General features: G+C 46.4%; 1 long non-coding RNA gene across 1 annotated transcript; it reads right to left on the bottom strand.

Moving 5' to 3' along the window:
- Nucleotides 1–985: 985 nt before the first annotated feature.
- On the bottom strand, nt 986–4,939 carry LOC135807177 (uncharacterized). The gene is made up of 3 exons (XR_010551500.1): nt 4,549–4,939; nt 4,291–4,456; nt 986–2,012 (listed from the first exon to the last, which is right to left on the bottom strand). It is a non-coding gene; the product is annotated as an uncharacterized LOC135807177 (long non-coding RNA).
- Nucleotides 4,940–5,310: the final 371 nt, after the last annotated feature.

Here is a 5,310-nt window from a genome sequence, read left to right as displayed (position 1 = left end):
TGTGGTGGTGGTGGGGGGGGGGGGGGTTACACATGTTGTGGTGGTGGGGGGCAGAGGGGGGGGTTACACATGTTGTGGTGGTGGGGGTTACACAATATAATGTTACACATGTTTTGTAGAAGAACTTGTATCCGCGCTTGCGCTATTGCCGTTAAATACGGCGAGAGCGCCCTACGACCAGGGAGTAGTAAAATACAGGGAGGTGACACGAGCATGTACGGCCAGTTTGACGATGGGGCTGTTAAGTGTGACGTCACGGCCCCTTCGATACGCATAGCAACGGAGAGCACTGGGGACAAACAAAAGTCGCGTCCTCTGGATGGAACCAGTTGTCAAAGGCAACAGCATCTAAATGACTGGAGAGAGAGCAGTTTTTCTTTGCTTTTTCTTCAAGCGATTGTTGTCGCTCTTTACTCCTTGTTCTTTCCTCTACAAATCTCCTGTAGTCGTCGAGGGCCTTCATAATGGCTGTGAAATTGGCTGCCCACTGTAAAACTCCGTGTTTGAGAGTCCTTTGAAGATTCTTCCCGTCCTGATGGATCAAAGTACGAGCGCTCCCTGTGGATTCGATTATAATATTATGTAGGTGAGGTGTTCAAGAAATCAGTGTCTTCTTTCTGTCTCTGCCCTCACGCTGGCACAATAATATCAGCCTCTATATCCATGACAGCTCGCACCTCCCGTAAACTGCATGACTTAGATATATTCTCGCCCTCCGTTGTGATTGAAGACCCATGGAAGAAGTTATTATGTTCAGAATGATGTCCTGAGAATATATTAAAATAGAATAATTCTAGGAAATTGTTACAGGGTATTTTGGAAGGATGGAGAGAGAGAGAGAGCAGTGAAGTGTTTGTCTCACTGTAATTACTCCAGATTATTGAATGGTGTATGATCTACTCGATATTTTCCACAATGGTTTTTCCTGATTTGCGGGATCTCTTCTTTTGCTGTTTGCGTGTTTACAGGAAGTGACTGTCTGGTGTATCTGCACCACATCCTGGGGACATGAAGTCAGAGGCAGGGTCGTCCAGTGATGCAACACTGCCGTTCTATGTGCAACGTCACTGCTAATTCCCCCGGCGAAAACACAAAAAGACAAACACGTCAAGAGACTACAGTATTGACCGTTCTGGTAATGAATCGCGACTGCTCGGACAGTCGATAATCAAAACACAGAGCACCAGCATGATGTTTTGATATTGGGAACCACACACCAGCTCAATTCTCAAGCCCAAAAATTGATGAATACAAAACACAGAGCGACGCAACAAGAGATCATCCGGCAACCAAACCAACCTGGGTCTAATGCACTGAATAGTCCTGAAATACGCAGGCCACACAAAGCAGTGCAAGCACATACTGTTACAAGGTATATGCATTGCAGAACAAAGTGAAACCAAAGATACACGGGGTTATAGCTGCACACTCGTGCATGTGCTCACTCAGCCCAAGAACACGCATGATGATAGAAATAATCCGGAGGAAACACGCTAGCACCGAAGTAAGCATCAAGACGTAAATAGTCATCACCACAAGCCCATAGCCCTAAGGTCGTCGGGGCGTCACAGAGCAAGTATGAACAAGTGAGCGCCATAAAAATCGATCGCGTGCAGCAGCGAGCAGGGACTGCACGTCAAGTGCAGTCCATGAAATAATAATTATTATCAAGCCATGACATTCTGGGCCTGCCTCGGCAACGACCTCCAGCAACACAACCCTGAAGAACAGTCAATGACAAACAGCCGGAACGAACAATATGACCAAAAAATTGCAATTTCCTTTTACGAACAGAAACAATAAGTGGGACTTGTTTGTGAATACTATTTATTTCCTCTCTAACAGACACATTCGTCCATAAATAGTGCAGCTCTGAAAGAGTAAAAAATTACATTGACATGTACATTGGTGTGCCGAGTAGTATCGTCCTTGATTACCCATCCAACCAAGACGTTATCAGGTCCCAGACGCCGAGATCGCACGCCGAATGTGAAGTGCATCTAGCCTTGGACCTGTTGCACAAGGCACACACATATGACAAAAATGACATCCACTCCGATTATTTCCAGAGGCCAATCATAACAGAACACAGAAATGAAACCACGGGCTCAACAAAGTACATGTAAACGCAAAGGAAATTAGTTAAAATAATCCATGAAGTGCTATTTTAATTCCAGCGCTGACTGCAGTGTGGCGTCGTGGCCCGATACCTGCTGAGCATAGACACAAACTCCATTTGACAGGGGCAAGACATACTATTTTGGAATAAAGTCATAAAGTACAGCACTCTAATGACATAACGGACACCTCGTGCAAATGCGTGGTCTGTTCATCCGGCCAACTCGGCCACGCATGAGAGTGTGTGCATGTACGCGCGCACGCAAGCGCGCGCGTGCACACACACCATGTGTTTGGTGCGTATGGCGTACCTGTTGCGGAGATATGAAGATGGAATCATCAGTATCATGATGTTACATGTACAGTGTATGTGTAATAGGTAGCCGAGTGGTAGGCGCGGTGAAATCAACAATAATTACTTTTATTCTACTTTCAGGTACACACCTGAGATATAATCGTTAATGAAAGAAGGAACGGCAAAATAACTGACTTTCTCTCCGGTGCTCACCTGGAGGTTGAATAGCTCGTTATTATCAAAATCTCATCTTCATCTAAACAGAAATGCGAAGCCGCTTATATGCAGCAGACGCCGTACGCTTACATACGGAGATACACTAGGCAAAGCTCCGTATTAGTTCCGTACTGCTTCCGTATTGGTCGGGCAGGGATACTACACCCTCCCTTCCTACAGATAATCACGCCCTCGTGATTTTCAAAAAAATAGTGAAGAGTTACGAACACAGCGTCAACCGGAAGATGGCAAATTATATCGGAAATGATAACGTTTAGAGTAGACAGAAGAAATGAACTAATAACAAATCATAAAGTAGAAGCACACCAGGTTCACACGGTCTCACGGGGTCAAAAGGGGAAAGAACTGTCCTCCAAATAGGACCTGAAAATCCACAGCACTCTTGCTGCACAACGCTGGCACAACCCGCCAGGAACATCGCAGTTCAAAAACCGAACTGAATACACTATAACTATAAGGGGTGTTGTCACACACATTGTCCCACGTTAGCTGGGTAAACCGTGGCTCACCATGATCAGACGCCTACCAAACTAAACTGGATTCACACACTCGCATAAAGGAAGACTGAAGAGAACAGGTAGACTGAAGGAAGACAGGAAAGAAAATGCCATACCTGGAATCAGCGTTAGTAACCACGGCGGCGGCTGAAGCTACGGCCGAGGGCAAGCCAGGTTTTATCTTCATCTTGGTTGAGCCGGTCACTCAGAGCGGCTAGCTCGGCGTCAGACAAATAACCTCCCTCCTCGTCTTGAATCATGGTCTTCACATTGTCGATAGCATCGCTTTGCGCGACGTAAAGAGTGATGGTCTAGCCAGGAAGAGTGTTGACGAAATTCTGCATTCCACCACGGAGGCGAAGTACCAAGTGAATAGTGGACTCCTGCTGAACGTTGTAGTCACTCAGGGTTCGGCCGTCTGCCAACTGCGTGCCGGCAAAAATCAAACGCTGCTGGTCTTGGGGAATACCCTCCTTGTCTTGGTCAGCAGCCTGCATGTCGTCGTCCTCATCAGCTTCGCCATCACCACCGGTAGTATACATGTAGGTAGCGGGTTGCTTGGAATCGGCATCGGAGTCTCCAATGGATGCCGTGCGGAAAGAATGGTGATCCACGTCAGCACCCTGACTGTGCTGCAGGCTAATAAGCATGGCCAGGCCCAGGAAAGCATGAAACACGATTCTCATCTTGATTCGTCGCACGGAGCTGCAGCGGGTTGAGCCATGGGGGTCTGGGGTCGAATCACGTTGTTTTATTTTACAAAAACACACCGCTGCCACCAATGTAATAGGTAGCCGAGTGGTAGGCGCGGTGAAATCAACAATAATTACTTTTATTCTACTTTCAGGTACACACCTGAGATATAATCGTTAATGAAAGAAGGAACGGCAAAATAACTGACTTTCTCTCCGGTGCTCACCTGGAGGTTGAATAGCTCGTTATTATCAAAATCTCATCTTCATCTAAACAGAAATGCGAAGCCGCTTATATGCAGCAGACGCCGTACGCTTACATACGGAGATACACTAGGCAAAGCTCCGTATTAGTTCCGTACTGCTTCCGTATTGGTCGGGCAGGGATACTACATATGTTTGAGTGTAAAGTAAATTTTATTTTATTACACATTTCTTCGACACAACTTACTCCACATCTTCGCATTTCTCATAATCCATCCACCTACACTCCGTCTCAGTTGAGGAAAAACTCTCCCAGGTATACACTAGTCATCACAGCCATGTGATGACATTGGGATGGGTCCCAAGCACGATTGCTCTCTCCAGTTACAATATAATTTATTTGTCCAGATTATCTGTGCAGACAAAATGCAACGCATAGCGGCAATCGATGGATGAAGAGAGAGTTTGTAAATACACATATCTTTCCACTTGTTCAGGAGCTTACCTTTTGGAGTTCCCATCGTTTACACGATCTCTTATGCTGTCTTGCACCTTGGCTTTGTTGACCATGGATACGCCATCCCAGAAGACATTCTACAGGAGCTACTAATGCAGAGCGTTTTTCACGCTCGATCTCGGCGATCTACCTCGTCACGGCAATAAAATCCTCCGTGACACTGGCTACAGTCACAAGAGACGTCTCAGTAAGGTAATGAGCACGACAACACCGTCGAGATCAAGGACAAAGAGAAAACAAAACACTCACTGAAAACAGCAAAGAAGAAACGAAGAAATGTACACGATTCCTATATGTTGCCACTGACAACTGGTTCGGTGGAGACGACGCTACTTTTGTTTGTCCCCAGTGGGATCGTTGCTATGCGTATCGAAGGAACTGTGACGTCATCACTTAACAGCCCCATTGCCTCAGCACCGTTTTCACCCGGCGGGTGAGATTGGGGTACTATGGGTACCGAAGTGTGTAGACACGCGCGCGCATCAGGATTCTCTCGATCAGGGAGTAGTAAAATACCTACCGCCAAAGAGACTCCTACTGCAGCCCGTAGAAACTCAGCGCTGAGAATTTTCCAACAATTGTCTGCCTTCACAAAGTGTAGTCGACCAAACTACCACTATGTCAGGATAGAAGTCCAGCAAGAGTGGTATCACTTTGGGAGACATCCCTGCGTGCCGTAGATTTTTCCTGTGTCGATACAAGCTGTTTACGACGACGTAGCCCGCATTTCAATCCTTGACAAACTTAGGA

The sequence above is a fragment of the Sycon ciliatum genome, chromosome 1 (assembly GCF_964019385.1).
Source record: "Sycon ciliatum chromosome 1, ocSycCili1.1, whole genome shotgun sequence".
NCBI lineage: Eukaryota > Metazoa > Porifera > Calcarea > Leucosolenida > Sycettidae > Sycon > Sycon ciliatum.
The sequence above is the reverse complement of the archived record's forward strand: the minus strand, read 5'-3'. Positions and strand labels throughout refer to the sequence as shown.